The sequence below is a fragment of the Mustelus asterias genome, chromosome 25 (genome assembly GCF_964213995.1).
Source record: "Mustelus asterias chromosome 25, sMusAst1.hap1.1, whole genome shotgun sequence".
NCBI lineage: Eukaryota > Metazoa > Chordata > Chondrichthyes > Carcharhiniformes > Triakidae > Mustelus > Mustelus asterias.
In genome coordinates, this window is record NC_135825.1 from 36,179,904 (window position 1) to 36,200,367 (window position 20,464).

Here is a 20,464-nt window from a genome sequence, read left to right on the forward strand (position 1 = left end):
TACTGGAAATATTACAATATCATCCGTCACTTCAAAAGGTTATAGCATGGCTTTGGTTGAAAAATACTAGTTTTATTAAACAGGAAAACACACAGATTAAATTTGCATTGATTAATTTCAGAAGGAAACACGGTCATGTTAAATGACAATGTCAGCAGAACTGAAATGCGAATTTGGATTTCTATGGGCATCCTGATCATCATTTTCTGTAACTCAGATGGAAGAAAGGTGAACACATCAGATTTACCATCCCAAAATCCCCACTAATCTCCCATCTTGTAATCCTTGATAGAAACCCAAACCTCACCAGTCCATTCCTGATTCTGGTCCAGTCCAATCCCAAATCACAACCGTTTACCTATTTGCCTGATCTACTGCTCTTTATTGATGTGGAGCTGGCTCCATTGTAAAGAAGCTGAAGGCTCAATATCTAGAGGAAAATCAAAATACTGTGCATGCTGGAAATAAAAATTGAAAATACTGGAAAACTCAACAAAACTGGCAGCATCTGCCTTGGGCAGTGCCAGGGGGCCCAGGCTGGCACTGCCAAGATGGTAATGCCCAGGGGGCACCCCTTACCGCCGACCCTCTGGGGGGCCTCGATGGTCCCCCCATCACCCCAGCGGGGGGCACGGCTGCGAGCTCCCCACAAGTTGGGACTTTGACTCCTTAGCTGTCAGCCTTACAGGTGTTACCACTAAACCAGAACCAACATCAAAAGCATACAATATCTGCATAAAGTCATGATACAGAACACAGCTGCTACAATAATCATTTAGCTTAATAAATGAGTGAAAGCTTTTGTAAACCCCGCTGTAGTGAAACAGTGCTGGCGGTGGGGACAGGGGGTGGGGCGGGGAGTATATTTATGTTTAACTTAGATTGAAATATGCATTTAAATAATTTATGCAACTCCGAGCCGATTTCTGGCGCAGAGCTGAAGGTGCCGGAAATCCGGCACCCAGAGGCATGTAGCGCCCAGCAAAAGCATTGCAATGGGCCAGGAGAATCGCCCCCATCAACTCTGTTTTTCTCGCCACAGATGCTGCCAGACTTGCTGAGCTTTCCAGCATTTTTTGTTTTTATTCTCAATATCTAGAGCTCCGTGGCTTCACTATTCTGCCACAGTGGATGTAACTGTCACCCACAGCACCCCTCTCCAGCTCTAGGGTCATCCAGACTCGAAATGTTGGCTCTACTCTATCTCGCCAGGAATTTTCCAGCATTTTCTGTTTTTGTTTCAGATTCCAGCATCCGCAGTATTTTGCTTTTACCCCTCTACCAAAAGTGCCTCTGCAGTTGTAACATAAGGAAATGCAGTAACCAACTGGTCAAAGATCCAAATTACAATGAGATAACGATTAGATAATCTGTTTTTTTTAATAATGGTGATGTTGTTGTGGGTAGAATATTGGCCAAGTACTTGAGAACATATACTTCTCCTCTTTGAATAGTGCATGGGATCTTTTAAGTACATCGGAGAAAGAAGATTGGGTCTGATGTGAAATGCAGCACACCATCAAGCACATCACTTAAATGTCGGTCGAGTGTCTGGTTTGGAACTTTGACTCCTTAGCTGTCTGCCTTACAGGTGTTACCATTAAACCAGAACCAACATCAAAAGCATAAAATATCTGCGTAAAGTCATGATACAAAACACAGCTGCCACAATAATCATTTAGCTTAATAAATTAATGAAAGAAATGAACTGTTTCTTACTTTGGCTTAGGTTTTCCTTCTTAGATATGGAATAAAAGGGGAAATGAGACATTTGTTAGTGACAGTTTTAAGTCACAAAATAAGCAGTAATCAGGTCTGAATTATTTACATCGGTTGATAATCACTTTCAATAATGTCTGCTATCTTAAGAATACTTAATGAAAAAGGATGCATTAAATACTGAGCTGCTTCTAGAGCGTGGGAATAATGTTGAGTGCCCATCATGGTGAGAACAAAAACTGAAGTGTTATAAAATATCTGTCACTGCCTAAAGATTGGTTCCATTTGTAGTTCAGATTAGGCTGGTTTGGTAGCTGATTAATATAGTCTTCAATGATGATGCAACACATATATAGAGAGAGCATAATTTAGTCCAAATAAATGAACTGATAAAATAATCAAGTGTTTTAAAAAAATAAAAGCTCCAAGCACAAATCCCCTTTCTAATTTTTACATTCATTGCCTATTAAATTATTAAAAATGAATTTAAATAAGTTGCAGACAAAAATCTGGATTTATTCATTGCTGTACTGCCTCACTAAAGCCAATGACCGAAATTCTCCCATCCCACCCACCATGGGAATCTTAGCGGACGAGACAGCAAATTCGGCGGACCATTTAAAGGTCCGTTGAGCTCAGGTGGGAATTTCCAGGTGTTAAGGCTCTTTCATCAATCCAGCATCCAGGCCTGAATATTAATTTATAACCAATTTACTGGTGTTTCAGAGTTTCACCCCACCCACCATTCAACCCATCAGGTGCAAGGGCTCAAGTACTTCTGTACAGTCAACATGTCAAGCTTGACATGTTGACTGTACATGAGTACTTGAGGCCTTGCACCTGATGGGTTGAATGGTGGGTGGGGTGAAACTTTGTTCAGATGTGAAAACCACCTCATCGGGTGCTAATTCTCAGACATTGTAATACTTAAAAATTGTGCATGCTTTCGTGGAGAGCAAAGATTTGGGCTACAAACTGTGACCATGAGCGGAATTTTCTGGCTGCGCTCGTCCCAAAACTAAAAAAACCCACCTGAGATTAACACACCTTTGCATGGTCCGCCCCCCCCCCCATGATTCCCGTGGTGGGCGGAACAGGAAAATTCCGCCCCCATATCTTTGTCTGTGAATGAATGCAAATGTCATCTCAAAGGAGAAGATTTGTTCCCTGGCTAATAAGGCGAAAGCAATTGTTTTGCTGAAAGGGCTGAAAATTTGTCAGGTTATCAGAGTGAAATGAAAAGATTGGTATAGCAAAGCTTTTTAAAAAAGATTTGTTTTGATGTACCATAAAGTGCTTTTTTGGAATGAAGCATAAGATGGAAACACTTGTCTAAAAGGCCAATTGGAATAATTTTTTCAGTTTATTCATTAGTATCACAAGTAGGCTAACATTAACACTGTAATGAAGTTACTGTGAAAATCCCCTAGTTGCCACACTCCGGCGCCTGTTCAGGTACACTGAGGGAGAATTTAGCATGGTCAATGCATCTAACCAGCACATCTTTGGAGTGTGGGAGGACACTGGAGCAGCCAGTGGAAAGCCACATGGACACGGGGAGAATGTGCAGACTCCGCACAGACTATGACCCAATCCGGGAATCAAACCCGGGTCCTTGGCACTGTGAGACAGCAGTGCTAACCATTGTGCCGCCGTGCGCAATTTTCATTCCATTGTTAGTTTCTTGCCAAACGTGGCATAATAGAATGGATGAAAGAACAAGACAATTAAATGAACAACATTTCTGGGCAAAACTAATGATCCACTTAACAGTTATCCCCATATTAATAAATTATAGCATCATATATCCCGCAATGCAATTGAGATGAACAAAGGAGTGTAATTTGGCCAATTAGTACTTTTACAGTAAATCAACAACAATGTTTATTTATGTTGCACCATTAACATAATAAAATGTCCCTCACAGGGATATTATAAAAGAAGGCATGATTCAAAGGCTGGGCGAGTTTCATTAATGGTGCAATTGCATTGAAAAAGTTTCAATGTTCTTGAAACAGGAAAAATAAATACCTTCTTCTCCTCCTCCATCTCTTGCATCTCTTTCTGTAAACATTGCAGAGAAGGCATTACTTTAAGATTTTAAAAATGCAAATGTAAAAGACTCTTGCACATTCACCGTGACAATTATAGAGATGCTAGCTTCAATCATTCTTTCTGACAATACATACTATGTTAAAGTACTGGGTTACCATACAGCAAAAGCAGCTTCTAAGAAAATGTGTGAACCCACCTTGGTCTGCTAGCATTGCAGTATACAGATAGATTAGTTTCGTTTATTTGTTGTTATCAAAAGCAGGCTTACACGGCACGGTAGCACAGTGGTTAGCACTGCTGCTTCATAGCTCCAGGGTCCTGGGTTCGATTCCCGGCTCGGGTCACTGTCTGTGTGGAGTTTGCACATTCTCCTCGTGTCTGCGTGGGTTTCCTCCGGGTGCTCCGGTTTCCTCCCACAGTCCAAAGATGTGCGGGTTAGGTTGATTGGCCAGGTTAAAAATTGCCCCTTAGAGTCCTGAGATGCGTAGGTTAGAGGGATTAGCAAGTAAATATGTGGGGATAGGGCCTGGGTGGGATTGTGGTCGGTGCAGACTCGATGGGCCGAATGGCCTCCTTCCGCACTGTAGGGTTTCTATGATTTCTTCTATGATTAACACTACAAAGAAATTACTGTGAAAATCCCCAGTCACCACACCACAGCGCCTGTTTAGGTACAGAGAGGTATAGTTAGGAAGACCTGGGGACCGGGTCTTAGATGGGTCAATATGGAGGAAAAGCCCCCTTTCCCATCACCAACTCATGCAGTAGAAGCTGCCATATTGGATGCGTGGTGTGGGCCTTCCCTGTCATTGATTAAATCCTAGCAGTGGAACAATAAGGCCATTAAGGGTTATTAGTTGACCACAGAAGAGCCTTGGTTAGCTCAAGGATTGGCAGGCAGATGATTGGCGTGGCACCCATGGCGTTTACTGCCCCATCGCAATACCTGCAAACCTGCCACTGGGATGGCGGGCTCTAAAACCCAGTCCTATGACACAATTGCTGATTGCTGTCAAATTCTTCATGTAAAATGGATGCATAAAGATAATGAGTGTAGTTGTAGTTTTGTCACTTAAGAGTACAAAAATCACATTGGCTGAATATTATGAATGGACATAATGGCAACTTGGGGCAAGGGGGTAAGTGGTGGGAATAGGTGAAGGGATGGGGTAGGCAAGTTTTCAAGAACAGGCATGGAAGCGCAAAGTGTGGGGAGAATGTACAATCTTAAGGGAAAGTGCTCCCATTGCTAACACTTTCACCACTTTTAGTGTAAAAATGGCCTTCCCATTCCCACATGCCTGTCACTGCCCAAGATATTATGGCAGTGGAGGCAGATTGAGTTAGGCACAAGGGCCTCAATAGGCCTAGGGGCAGGTGGGCTAGTGGGTGCCTTACCCATATTTTGGGAACTGGTTTGGGGGTAGCCAGTGGGCTACCAACTCATCATATTTTTCATGCCCACCAACCACCTCCCTCTCCCTCCTCCCATTCACATCAGTCTGATGAGATGGAGGAGCATAAAATCCAGCTAATAGCAATTTCAAATTAACGCCAATCCATCATTTTATATTAACTGTGGAGCTTGTGCTCCAGTTAAGGAACTTACCTTTGTCTAATGACAATTGCATTAGATAGATTAGCACACAGACAACTTGCCACTTATAGCAAAAAAGTGCTTTTATGTAGCATCAGTTGAGGGGGGTTGGTCATTGAGCAGATATACCATCGAACTGATTCCCTGAAAACACCACATGGACTGCAAGGGTTCAAGAAGGCAACTCACCATCACCTTCGAGGACAATTATGGATGGACAATAAATGCTGACCATGTTAATGATGCCCCTACTCCATGAATGAATTGTAAATGTCCGGCATAAAGTTAAATAACAGACTATTTCCTTATAGTGATATATCAGAATTCTGCAGAAATAAAGTTAAGATACAATTTAAACACATAAATATATTTGTAATTTAAATAACAGGCTCCATTGCATGCACCTTCACATTGTGATGTGAAAGCAAAGCTGGATTTGATGTTTTTATTCACCTGTATTGACACTAAACAAAATTTGAGTTTGCAACTGTATTGTACATATTGCTGCTATTTTTCGTTGCATTATGTTTGAACGATATTTCTCCTAGACCAGAGAAATTCAGCATTTTGACATTGAATGCTCAATTACTCTGGACTCAAGATGAAGCATGAAGGAAAATGACTAGTGGTGTGCCTCAGGGATCAGTGTTGGGACCATAATTGTTTATGATTTACATAGATGATTTGGAGTTGGGGACCAAGTGCAGTGTGTCAAAATTCACAGATGACACTAAGATGAGTGGCAGAGCAAAGTGTGCAGAGGATGCTGGAAGTCTGCAAAGGGATATAGATAGTCTAAGTGAGTGGGCGAGGGCCCGGCAGATGGAATACAATGTTGGTAAATGAGAGGTCATCCATTTTGGTAGGAATAACAGCTAAATGGACTATTAGTTAAATGATAAAAAATTGCAGCATGCTGCTGTGCAGAGGGACCTGGGTGTCCTTGTGCAAGAATCACAAGGAGTTAGTTTGCAGGTGCAGCAGGTAATTAAGAAGGCAAATGGAATTTTGTGTTTCATTGCTAGAGTGATGAAGTTTAAAAACAGTGAGGTTATGTTGCAGCTGTATAAGGTGCTGGTGAGGCCACACTTGGAGTACTGTGTACAGTTTTGGTCACCTTACTTGAGAAAGGTTATACTGGTACTGAAGCAGGTGCAGAGGAGATTCACTAGGTTGATTCTGGAGTTGAGAGGGTTGGCGTATGAGTAGAGACTGAGTAGACTGGGGCTATACTCATTGGAATTCAGAAGAAATGAGGGGAGATCTTATAGAAACAAATAAGATTATGAAGGGAATAGATAAGCTAGAAACAGGGAAGTTGTTTCCACTGACAGGTGAAACTAGACTAGGGGGCATAGCCTCAAAATAAGGGGAAGCAGATTTAGGACTGAGTTGAGGAGGAACTTCTTCACACAAAGTGTTGTGAATCTGTGGAATTCTCTGCCCAGTGAAGCAGTTGAGGCTACCTCATTGAATGTTTTTAAGGCAAGGATAGATAAATGTTTGAATAGTAAAGCAATTAAGGATTATGGTGAGCAGGCGGGTAAGTGGAGCTGAGTCCATGAAAAGATCAGCCATGATTTTATTGAATGGCGGAGCAGGCTCGAGGGGCCAGATGGCCTACTCCTGCTCCTAGTTCTTATGTTCTTATGTTCTCATCTTCTTAAAATGTTTCCCTTGTCGTGGAATCTTGGACCAGAGATTATAATCTCAGCATAAGGGATCACCCATTTAAGACAGAGATGAGGAGGAATTTCTTATCTCAGAGGGTAGTGAATCTGTGGATTTGTTTTTTACTGCAGAGGGCTGTAGAAGTAAAGTTAATGTTCAAGGCTGAGATAGACAGATTTTTAATTAGCTATGGAATCAAGGGTTATGGGGATAGGTCGTGAAAGTGAAGTTGAGGTTATCATATCAGATCAAATCAGTCATGATCTCATTGAAAGATGGAGCAGACTCAATGGGCTGAATGGTCTACTTCTGTTGCAACTTCTTGTGGTCTCATGATAAGCTTCGAGGATGACTGATTTCAGCGGTAATCAGCTTCTGTGGATTTTGGAATCAGCACAAAACATTTTGAAACCTGATCAATGGGATGATTTGTGGAAATTATTAACATGAAATTAATGTCACTGGTATAGCATGGAGGATAAAACAAATTTAATATGAGTTTTTAGTGGAAAGCATCTTTCAACTTGTTGCATGTTGTGAAAATCGTCTTGATCCAATATTGATTCTATTTTCAACATTCCACAAAAATCTATAGATACAGCAAATCCATTTATTTGTATCTTTTTGTTTAATTTTAGATTTTATAACCCCTGCTGTTTGCACCATCTCAAACCTGGTGACATTCCCCCACTCTCATATCTCTGTCAATAATGCTGGCTAATAATTCATAGATCATAGAATATCATATAATCCCTACAGTACAGAAAGAGGCCATTCGGCCCATCGAGTCTGCACCGATCACAATCCCACCCAGGCCCTACCCCCATATCCCTACATACTTATCCACTAATCCCTCTTACCTACGCATCTCAGGACACTAAGGGCAATTTTAGCATGGCCAATCAACCTAACCCGCACATCTTTGGACTGTTGGAGGAAACCTACGCAGACACGAGGAGAACGTGCAAACTCCACACAGACAGTGACCCAAGGCGGGAATTGAACCCAGGTCCCTGGAGCTGTGAAGCAGCAGTGCTAACCACTGTGCTACCGTGCTCTGGAATTAGAGGCCAAAACTACCTGGGGTCACAGTGCCTCCACTGTTCCCATGCTCCCTGTGGGTAAATGCCTGGACATTTGAGGGCAACTTCAGAAAGGAGAATATTAATTATGTTATCTCAGTAGATATTATGGATTATGTGGTCTCAGGCAAGGCCCGGGAGTGATGGGTTGCAGACAATGTCAAACATCAGGGCCTGGGGCTAGGGAGGGTGAGGATTCCATGTTTTGAACAGAGTACTCATTGTCCAGACTGAGTAACCAGAGCTGTAGACCAGCTTAACACATCAGAACCAGTTTGTCAGTGGATATTTCACAGAGTTGCTGTGCTGCTGCTTCTGACCTTCAGACAGCTTCTTTGCTCCAAATGTTTTTTTGAAAAACCTGTCAGAAATCCACGCGGCTGCTGAAGATCAACAGCACCAACAGTAACTATCAGGAGAGTGTTCTTGCTTGAAAAATGGGAAGTAAAAATTCTGCAATTTTAGAACCAATTGGATTGGGGAGTGGGGCGGGGCGGGGGGAGGGGCGGGGAGGCGGTGGAGGGCATGTGTGTGTGTGTGTGTGTCTGTGTGTGTGAGTGTCGGACTTTCGAACAAGACCTCTTCACTGCATAGGACTTCAACCGATGCTATACGCTAGATACATCGATGACATTTTCTTTCTTTGGATTGATGGCGAACAATCACTGAAATAACTATATGATGACATCAACAAGTTCCATCCCACCATCAGACTCACCATGGATTATTCTCCGCAATCGGTTGCATTCTTGAACACACAAATCTCCATCAAGGACGGTCACCTCAGCACTTCACTGTACCGCAAGCCCACGGATAACCTCATGATGCTCCACTTCTCCAGCTTCCACCCTAAACACGTTAAAGAAGCCATCCCTTACGGACAAGCCTTCCGTATACACAGAATCTGCTCAGATGAGGAGGATCGCAACAGACACCTCCAGACGCTGAAAGATGTCCTCATAAGAACAGGATATAGCACTCGACTCATCGATTGACATTTTTGACGCACCACAGCGAAAAACCACACCGACCTCCTCAGAAGACAAACACAGGACATGGCGGACAGAGTACCCTTCGTCGTCCAGCACTTCCCCGGAACGGAGAAGCGATGACATCTTCTCCGGAATCTTCAACATGTCATTGATGAAGACAAACCTCGTGCCAAGGCCATCCCCACACCCCCACTTCTTCCCTTCAAACAACCGCATAACCTCAGATAGACCATTGTTCGTAGCAAACTACCCAGCCTTCAGGAGAACAGTGACCATGACACCACACAACCCTGCCACAGCAACCTATTGCAAGCTGTGCTGGATCATCAACACGGATGCCATCATCTCATGTGAGAACACCATCCACTAGGTACACAGTACATACTCTTGCGATTCGGCCAATGTTGTCTACCTGATACGCTGCAGGAAAGGATGGCCCGAGGCATGGTATATTGGCGAGACCAGGCAGACGCTACGACAACGGATGAATGAACACCGCTCGACAATCACCAGGCAGGAGTGTTCTCTTCCTGTCGGGGAAGACTTCAGCAGTCACGGGCATTCAGCCTCTGATCCTCGGGTAAGCGTTCACCAAGCTTCACAACACACAACAAAGCAGAATCGCCAAGCAAAAACTGATAGCCAAGTTCCGCCTCAACCGGGATCTTGGGTTCATGTCACACTATCTGTAACCCCCACGACTTGCCTGGGCTTACAAAATCTCACTAACTGTCCTGGCTGGAGACAATTCACACCTCTTTAACCTGTGCTTAACCCTCTCTCCACTCACGTTGTCTGTACCTGTAAAGTCTTGATTACCTGTAAAGGCTCGCATTCCAAACATCATCTTGTAAATTGAGTCTGTGTTTATGTATGCCCTGTTTGTGAACATAACTCTTCACTCACCTGAAGAAGGAGTGACAGTCCAAAAGCTTGTGCTATCAAATATACCTGTTGGACTTTAGCCTGGTGTTGTGAGACTTCTTACTGTCCTTACCTCAGTCCAATGCCGGCATCTCCACATTGTGAGTGTCAGAGGCAGAGTTTGGGGGAGAAGGCATGCTGGGGGTTTATGTGACGTTGAGGAAGTTGGAGTGGGGTGGAGATTTAGAGGACGTAGGTGAGGTTGGAGGGAGGTCGGGGGGGTTGGGGGGGATTGGTGGAGTGAGGAGGTGGAGGGTTTGAAGGTTGAGGGTTCAAGGTTGGGAGGATGTTGGAGGGGTTTTTGGGAATAGTATGAGTATGGAGGCTTGGGGGAAGGTTAGCGTGGACATTGGCAGGGGAGGTTGGAGGGGAGATTTGAATGCAGGTTGAAGGAAGGTTAGAGGAGGTTTGGGAGGAGGTTGAAGGGGGGGCTGAGGTGAGATTAGAGGATGGGTTGAAGAGGGCGCTGAGGGAAAGGTTGGGGGTGGAGGTTATGATTGGTTACAGAGTTTAATTGTTTTCTAAAAGTAGTGATTTATTTGTAGCCACTTCCCTAACATCAGTTGGTTACTCTGTGATTAATTATCTTGAATGAATCAGCATTGGGCCTTCAATTTCACCATTGCTACAATGCAGGTATAGTGAAAGAACAATAAAATCTACATTTATACATCATCTTTCATGGTTTTCCAACCCATTAAGTACTTTTGGGTTGTCACTGGTATAATGTAGGCAATGTTATCAAATAGTAGAGCAGGCTTGAGAGGTCGAATAGCCTACCCGAAGTGAGAATCATACCTCTGGACCAATGAGCCAATCCTGCTTATAATATGTATATTTGTATGTCATTCTTGGATGTATGAGATGAACTCGGCTGGATGCTGCTTATCATCCATAATTATCTTGCGAATTGAGGGTAGAATCATTTATTTTGTTGTGACTGAAAGTTTATAGTGAGCAGACTTTGCCAGGACCGGAGTGTGTAATTGGCTCCTCATGAATCAGTAACCGCACTTGATGCTCAAGAGTCTTTCTATTGATTTTAATCTTGATCTTTTTTTCCATGTACCAATTATCCCACTCTATGGGCCCGATTTTACCATTTTGAGTCTAAGTGCCGAATCTGGGCATAATACAGATCCGAGCCTGGAATCCTCTTTCCAGCGCGCTCATACGCATTTTGTCGGTTCCAGTCCGATCCGCGCAGTGGGCGGGGCTTAGCACTGCCGGAACGATCAGAGTTCTGAACTGCGCAAGCGCAGTTCAAAATAAATCTGAAAAAGCGCGCCCGTGTCAGATCGCAGATCTGAGGAGTAGAAATGATGCCTTGACTTAAAATCATACCTGCGAGTAAATTTCTCACTCAGAATGACAATTATTTGTTAGTTTAAAAATATAACCTGTTCCTGTGCAAGCCACTCAGAAGCAATAAACACAGCTGCATGTATTTAACTACATTTGCAATTTGCATCATTCTTGCTGATCAGAAATAACTTTTAATATTTCCATGATGCCACAGATCTGTGTTTAGTAAACACAGATAATGAATGGGTGCCGAAAGATTTCCACGGACTAGTCTGTCAGTCAGTGCTCCCACTGATCCATTCTGCACCAATATCTCTGTCCAGCTGCCTGGAAATCGTCGAGTCTCATCTGGAACAACTGAATTTGGTCAATAAATTATCTTTTTTACCTTTGATGCTGAAATAAAAATCTCACCATTCACCGGACTCTGAAATGTCTTGCTGCACTTTACACTGGAGGCTGTCAGCTCTCTTCCAACTGGTCCGATGTTGGCCACTGCAGTCATTACTGCAGTTGAAGAAAAGTCTATGGTGACTGTATATTTCATCTAAAAGAATGCTGGCTTTTCACGCTGGGATATATGTGCGTTCAGTCTTTTGAGTTATGGCCCCTATTCCAGACATTAGATAAACATTCCTTCTGAAGTTTTTGTGGAGAAGCAAGGTCACATGACCCAGGACACCTACCTTTTGGCCAGTTTAATAATACAGACCCCCCTGGGAGGCAGGCCCCCCTCAGCAGACACCCCCCAACCAGAGATCCATCTGAGCCCCTCCTCCCACCCACAACCAGAGATCCATCTGAGCCCGCCCCCCCTCCTCCGGCGGACGCCAGCGGAACGGTGTGAAGCCCGGTCACTTTAGCCGTGGCTCCAAGTCTGTGGCCAGGAAGGTGCTGCAGGCTCTCGAAGGACTGAAGATGGTCGAGAAGGATGGTGGAGGGAGACCAGCGATCGAGGCAGGTTGGGGGTGTGGCTTGCCGAGGGGGGCCTGACTCCCAGGGGGGGTCTGATCCCAGTGGGGGGTGGGGGGGAGGGTCAGCAGGGGGTGGGGTGCTCTGCCGAGGGCGTCTGCCTCCCGTCGGGGGGATCTGCCTCCAGGGGAGGGGGGTTGGTCTGCCGGGGTGGTTAGCAGGGGGGTCTGCCAGGGTGAGGGGGGGTGGAGGGATTGCCACTGCTGGGGGGCGTGGGCTGGATATCGGGGCACTCTGAGAAGGACGGTCGAGAAGGATGGTGGCCGCAGACTGACTTCACAAAGGCAGAGAGAGCTTCGGAGGTTCCCCTGCAGAATAAAAATCCACTTCGGATTTCTATTTTGCAGGTTGCTTACAGCACGGATCCGGAATGGACCAGAAGAAGGTAAAGTGGGATTTGGTGGTAGAGTGGTTCAGTAAATCGATTTAAATGCATGCTGATGCATTTAAATCGTCGGGCCGCCCGATTCGGGCGCGGACCCGGATCCGCGCCCAAATCGGGTGTCGGTAAAGTCGCGATTTGCTTGGATTCGGGTGCAGATTGCGTTAAAGGCCCGACGCCCGAATTTACCCACGATTTTGCGCCCGAAAATCGGGCCCTATCTTTAACTTTATTAAACTTTTAACATTTATTTATTTATTAGTCACAAGTAAGGCTTACATTAACATTGCAATGAAGTTACTGTGAAACTCCCCTGGTCGCCACATTCTGGCGCCTGTTCGGGTCAAACCAGCATATCTTTCAGACTGTGGGAAGAAACTGGAGAACCCGAAGGAAACCCATGCAGACATGGAGAGAAAGTGCAAACTCCACACAGACATGGAGAGAAAGTGCAAACTCCACACAGACAGTGACCCAAGCCGGAAATCGAACCCGGATCCCTGGTGCTGCGAGGCAGCAGTGCTAACCATTGTGCTATCATGCAGCTCACTCTATTTTTGTACTTTTTTGATGCATTGAAATATCATGATAAAGTTGTGGTGCAGATATTGAAAATATATTGTAGTGAGAAGCAGCAACCAGCAGAGTCTTCAGACTCACTGATCAAGAAAATGTAGCTACAATAGTGAACGATTCAGTCTTTGTCCTCCGTCCTCTTAAGTATAGTTTGGAACAGAGACACCTGAGGGCCCCAGCACTTTTCAGAGACAGTGAAGATCTATGTTGTACAATAATTCCACTTTATTGCTCAGGAGTCATTTGATCTTTCTACCCTGTGAGATTATTGATAAAATAGATTCCAACTATACCCCTTGTATGAAATAATTACTTTTACAGAATGGAAAATGTCTTGTGCAGTTTATTTGGGTTGCAAGTATTGATTGTCTCCATCAAATATGAATGAACTGTCACCGTGTCCATGTGGTACAATGTGTAAAACATGTTAATGAGAGCTAAGACAGTCGCTGAAATCAATGTTATAGAATCATAGAATCCCTATAGTGCAGAAGGAGGCTATTCGGCCCACCGAGTCTGCACCAACCCCACCCAAGCCCTATCCCCATAACGCCATGCATTTACCCTAGCTAATCCCCCTGACACTAAGGGGCCATTTAGCATGGCCAATCCATCTAACCCACACATCTTTGGAGTGTGGGAGGAAACCGGAGCACTTCGAGGAAACCCATGCAGACTCTGCACGGACAGTGACCCAAGCCGGAATCGAACCCGAGTCCTTAGCGCTGTGAGGCAGCAGTTCTAACCACTGTGCCACCATGCCGCCCTATCACATGTTATCATATGCTTGTGGTTAAAAATAACTAATGGGAAATTTTCATGTTAAATTAACAATATTGCATGATACTGTTAAAGTAAAATTTGGACTTGCTGGTCTGTTTAATAGTCACACTGGGATCACCTCTAGGGTACGCCTCAACTAACACCTCATTATATCATTGCAGCTCTTAATATTAATGACCCATGGTGCATGTATATCAAATGATATTTGTAACCAGATACCAGCAGTAAGCATCATCAGTTCACTTGGACTTTTCTGCGATTGCTTGGTGAATTGATTGGTGAATTTTGAAATAAGTGTGATTGAGAGGGAGGATTAAAGTGGAGGGTGAAGGTAGTGGGAGGAACTAAGGGGCTCGGAATCAGGAGAAGCAATGCGACCCATGATTTTTCTCTCTGACCCTGGCTTCAGGTACAATATTATATTATAATTTTTTTTTAAAACCCTCCGATTCTGTCTACTCTATATCTGTGTGGTTACAGATAGAAGGTTAAGGTGGAATCCTAATATAATACATGGTAATGAAAGTGTCAAGCTTTATTTGATATATATGTTATATTAATGGCTATTCCAGTTATCTAACAAAGCCTGAAGTCACAGGCAAAGCAACAATGAGAATAAGCAAAGAATCTGAATATTTCTAACCTTGAGTCTCTTCAGCAGTTCCGTCTTCTACGAATTAAAATTGTAAATGAAAGTTTACTTAGTGCAATAACCTGAAATAATTTTCAGCAATTAAATGCAAATGCTTTTAAAGTGTGAAATATAATGCCCCAGATTTTACAATGGTAATGACAGTGAAACTAACAGCCTTTAACAACAGTTCTGGATGCTGCAGATGCACACTGAAATATGAAAACTTAGAAGCTACAGTCAATTATTCTATGCTTCTCCGAAGATTGTGCCATTAAAGACTCCACATATTGCTATCTACAGAACTGATTAGAACTTCCACTTTTACATTATTACTCCCCTTGTAAAAACCCTTGAAAATGTTACATCTTGTTGACTAATTTGTAACTTGGTGGTTTGACAGCATTCTAAGTTCATCATTACTGCTGAACAACCATCCTTGCTCTGAAAAATTAATTCTATATAAATATTTTAAAAATGTTTATGATATTTATGATTCTATCTTAATCCCAGGAGTACGCCCAATCAATTATTCAGCCTTTGTAAAAATAGGGCGTGATCTTACTGGCTGTGCACGCCACGCACCTGCTGCAGTGAGGTCAGAGAATTTGGTGCGCAGCCAAATCTCCGTTCACTGCAGCGGAATGGGAAAATCCTGCCAGTGTGATCGGCCATGGGATTCCTGCCATAATATTTTTAAAAGGATAATTTGTACCGTGTAATGGTTTGCTGTCTGTGAGAATTCTTCAATTCAATTGGCTGCTTGATGCCAACACTGCTGATGGGTGCCAGATTTAAACTAAAGTTAGGAAAGGAGAAATCTATGCCACAGAGATTGTTAGCACTTTGTGGGCAGTTTCCTTCAAGGTCAACAATGAGTACCAAAGCTTTGCCACAGTCCGCAAAGTTTGGGCCATTGTTATTCCTGGATATTTACATCTGAATTGCTGCTACATTTTCTATTTGTACAATGACTTTTATGCTAATTAATCCATTACTTAATTCCAACAAATGTACACTTTTTAATGTTTAGTCAAAAAAGGATTTGAATTTCTCAGGTCCTCTTTCTCTTTATAATTTCTTGAACTATGGTTACAAAAGGCATTTCTTCCACTTTCCCATTACACTGTAAAATGGCTATTCACCTAATGAAGGAGCAGTGCTTCGAAAGCTATCAAATAAACTGGTTGGACTTTAACCTGGTGTTGTGAGTTTTCTTTCTGTGCCCATCCTAGTCCAATGCCAGCATCTCCACATCACTGTGAAATGAGCCAGCAGTAGAATTGGGTTCTTTACATCCTTAGACAATTGAATCGAATCCTTGGTCACAGTGGAGCACAAGAGCTCCTGGGAGATGTTCCATATACAGCTGCAAAAAGTTGAAAACTACAACTCATTCTGTCAAACATTTCTATCCTCTTACATAATGAATGGCTCGATGGAAGTAATAGTAGCCATTCCATTTAATTTTGATCTTTTGTCATTTAAAGCTTCTATTATGTTTTAACTGCATGATTATATTTGGAGGATTAAAATGCAACTTGCCCCAACTTGTTACATCTATGAATGAAAAGACCTTAGACTAAAATGAACAAATAAAGGTTCAACTCGAGCAGGTTTTGCAAAAATACCATATGAATTTAATTGCTACAATATATGATTTTAAATTTTTTATCAGCAATGGCAAGTGGCGGAAGAGTCAATTGCATTTCTTTAGCCATAGCATCGCTCATGCATTGGAGGGGTTTACGGACTGCTGGACAGAAGTGTTGCTAAGGTGTTAACACTTGAAAAAACATATTGTTCTCTGCGCCTGTGCTCATGGCATTTCTTTGTGAGTGTTAAATCTTGCAACTTTTGGGGGTTGGAGTGAGATCCAGTGAGCTGCTTTGTATATGCTTTATATAATACTCCTCAGATTCCACAGGGAGCAGTTCGGCAATGCATGTCCCACTTCTATCATCACCCACCACCCTGCCTATTGCTAGGGGAGATTTTACTCATCCCAGCAAAATTATTTGTATTTCAAATAATGGTACCATAGAGTATGTAAAGGAGCTGTGTACCCAGATTTACAATTAATTTTAGCCAGCTGTAGCTTCATCAACTTAATATTCTGAACAGATTGCCAAACCTTTTCCAGTTAAGTGCATGCTTATCCATTTAAAATATGAATGTGGTATCATTTGCCTCTCTCAAGATTCAGAATGTTAGCAGAAACAGCAAAGCAAGAGAGTAATTCTGTAGCAGAAAGCAGAGATGATTTCTGCAAAACAAACTTGACATGAAGTATTTCCTCTTACGGTGTGTTGGGAGTAGAATTTGTTATACTCAGCATTACACCTGGAGGAAGGAGGAAATAAGGCAGAGGACTAGACTAGCCATGTATCATTTACATCATTATTAAACAGCACAACATACAATTTGCCAAACACAGAAATGCACAATAAAGGCAGTGTTCAGTGTGGGGCACACACCTTACCTTCTTCTTCTAGTTCCTCTTCATCAGCTAAAATAAACAATGAAGCAAAGGGATGAATTAAAAAATAGATTAGTGCTCATCAGTGGTCACTGTAAATGTGATAAGATATTTTAAGGCAGAAAAGTTCAATTCCTCTTCTGGTTTAATTTATTTATTAGTGTCACAAATAGGCTTACATTAACAATGTAATGAAAAAACCCCTAGTCGCCGAACTCCGGTGCCTATTCGGGTACACTGAAGGAAATTGGTGGCACGGCCGCACAGTGGTTATCACTACTGCCTCACAGTGCCAGAGACTCGGGTTCAACTCCCAGCTTGGGTCGCTGTCTGTGTGGACTCTGCACATTCTCCCCATGTCTGCATGAGTTTCCTCCAGGTGCTGCGGTTTCCTCCCATAGTCAGAAAGATGTGCTGGTTAGGTGCATTTGTATTGGCCATGCTAAATACTCCCTCAGTGTACCCGAACAGGCGCCGGGGTGTGGCTACTAGGGGAGTTTCACAATAACTTAATTGTAGTGTTAATGTGAGCCTACTTGTGACACTAATAAATTAACATTTAAAGCTTTAATTTAGCATGGCCAATGCACCTAACCAGCACGTCTTTTGGTCTGTGGGAGGAAACCGGAGCACCCGGAGGAAACCCACGCAGACACGGGGAGAATGTGCAGGCTCCACAATGACCCAAGCCAGTAATCGTACCCGGGTGCCTGGTGCTGTGAGGCAGCAACACGCTGTGCCACCGTGCCGCCCCTATACTATGCTACAGAATAAATGTTAGTCAACAGATTGGAACTGCAATGTTTTGCAACCTAATTAAAGTGAGATGATGTTACACACATGATAACTGACATGCATGGGTTATCGTTTTTAGTAACAAGACCTTCCCAGAGGGAAGGACATTATTTTCAATGTAATGCATTCCTCCCATTTTAGGCATCTCACGTCAAATTTCTTAATGTTGTTGGGTGAAGGCAGTTTTAATTGCATCCCCAGGGCTTCCATCCCATCCCTTGGGGATTTGAGTTTTACATGTGGATGTGGCAAAAATAGCATTCGAGTGACATTAGCAAAGGTTCCATCAACCAACCCCTCAACTGAAACAACACAGATCGCGTTCCTTTCATTCTTGAATTGCAAGACAAAGTGGTCAATCACAATTCAGTGTCCATCAAGTATTTGTAGCTAAATGTGTCTTGAAGCATCAATATCATAACTGCACCGATATAAATAAAGCAACAACAAAAAGCGCAAATTTGAAAATAAAATGATTTACCTTGCTCCTCTTCTATTTCTTCATCTTCTACCTCTTCCTCTTCTACAACATTGAGCATTAAAATGACACAAACACAATGGTTAGTGCTTTGCACATCGTGAAGCAAGATTCTGTCAAAAAACTTAAGAGTTACTGTAAGTTTTTGGAGGGGTCGTGTTTATTATTATATAATGAATATTGGTGCCCAATTTCTTATTGGTTATAAAATTGTCTGACTACAAGAGGGTTTAGCCATATAAGGTCATAGAAAGTCACAGAAACCCTACAGTGCAGGTAGAGGCCATTTGGCCCATCGAGTCTGCACCGACCAGAATCCCACCCAGGCCCTATCCCCATATCCCTACATATTTACCCGCTAATCACTCTAACCTACACATCTCAGGACACTAAGGGGCAATTTTAGCATGGCCAATCAACCTAACCCGCACATCTTTGGACTGTGGGAGAAAACCGGAGCACCCGGAGGAAACCCACGTAGACACGAGGAGAATGTGCAAACTCCACACAGACAGTGACCCAAGCCGGGAATCGAACCCAGGTCCCTGGAGCTGTGAAGCAGCAGTGCTAACCACTGTGCTATCATGCCGCCCCAAGGGTCAGATGTTTCATGAAGGGGGGCTTAAAAGGTGATCAGCATTCACAGCTGCAATAATGAAAATATTGTCTGGGGTGTTTCAGAGGACTAAGACCCATTGACACTGTCTACACTTCCCGCTGCCTCAGAAAAGCAACCAGCATAATTGAGGACCCCAGGCACCCTAGGCTTATGCTTTTCCACCTTCTTCAGTCAGGAAAAAGATACAAAAGTCTGAGGACACATACCAACCGACTCAAGAACGGCTTCTTCCCTGCTGCCATCAGACTTTTGAATGGACCTACCTTATATTAAGTTGTTCTTTCTCTACACCCTAGCTATGACTGTAACACTACATTCTGCACTCTCTCTTTTCCTTCCCTATGAATGGTATGCTGTATAGTGTGCAAGATACAATACTTCTCACTGTATACCAATACATGTGACAATAATAAATCAAATTAACTTAAATCAAAAAAATCAAAATACCCGTGGCGGGGGTGGGAAAGGCTGGTGTTTCCTGCTGCAGAGGCTGGTAAGGAACCACGCCATATCTTCTTGCCCTGACCTCATTAATGATGTACGAAAAGATTTAGCATTGTATTCTGTGGCGGGACAGGCTTGACGGCCTGGGTGTTTTATTAAAAGGGCACCCAACATCTCTGACTACTGTTGAAAAAGATGCTGGATCTCCAGGGGTATTCTATGGCTGGAAGATGGATCTGCTTGATGACACTGAAGCTGGAAGACCCACCTGTCGATGCTGCCCCACTCCCCCGCGCTCCACCCCCCCAAACCCTCTTCCCCTCAACCCGACACACTGCTGCAATGTTATGGGGCCCAGGGTTGCTGGTGGCCTCCATCTTGAACTTCGAATGCAGCCCAGGCATTGTTCAGAGTCCCAACCTCTGCGTGCCAGACATGTTCTGGACCAGTGTGCTTTCCCGCTGGCGTCATGGAGAATCCAGTCTGGAATTAAGATTCTGGTCAGGCCTCCATCGGCATCCTTTTGGATTCCATTTTGGAACCCACACCTTCCCTCTCCCACACCACTCCCATCCCTCCTCCGATATCCCAGTCTGCCATTGAACTCACCGGCAAAGAGTTGGGGGAGTGCATGGGAGAACTCCTATCAGAATTTCTTATATACAGCTACAAACAGAACAGCTACTGTACACTCAGTGTTTCACTGCAGGCAAGGTTGGGTGCAGCTCGAATAAAGAACAAAAAAATGTTTGAAACACACAGCTGATCAAGTGGCAGGGATTTAGATTTGTTAAAATGGTGACAGTTCATAATAAATGCTCAATTGTTTCAAAAATAGCAGTAAGGAAAAAAAAACTTATTTAATGCTATTACTCTTTGTTTCCATCTGTTATCCATCAGCTCCTCAGTCACGCCAACATCAGAAACAGTACTTGAAGGTGGAGACTGGGTGCCTGGGAT

The 20,464-nt window shown here is 43.4% G+C and overlaps 1 protein-coding gene across 1 annotated transcript in view; it reads right to left on the minus strand.

Annotated features, from left to right (window-relative positions):
* The window catches only part of tnnt2a (troponin T type 2a (cardiac)), a 49,496-nt gene extending 31,011 nt beyond the window's left edge, over window positions 1-18,485 (minus strand). Inside the window, exons 1-5 of the mRNA XM_078197954.1 lie at window positions 18,445-18,485; window positions 17,172-17,198; window positions 14,702-14,728; window positions 3,751-3,783; window positions 1,720-1,738 (exon numbers count right to left, since the gene is read on the minus strand). The gene's annotated coding sequence lies outside the window, so the exon portion shown is untranslated. The remainder of the gene's footprint in view (window positions 1-1,719; window positions 1,739-3,750; window positions 3,784-14,701; window positions 14,729-17,171; window positions 17,199-18,444) is intronic.
* Window positions 18,486-20,464: the final 1,979 nt, after the last annotated feature.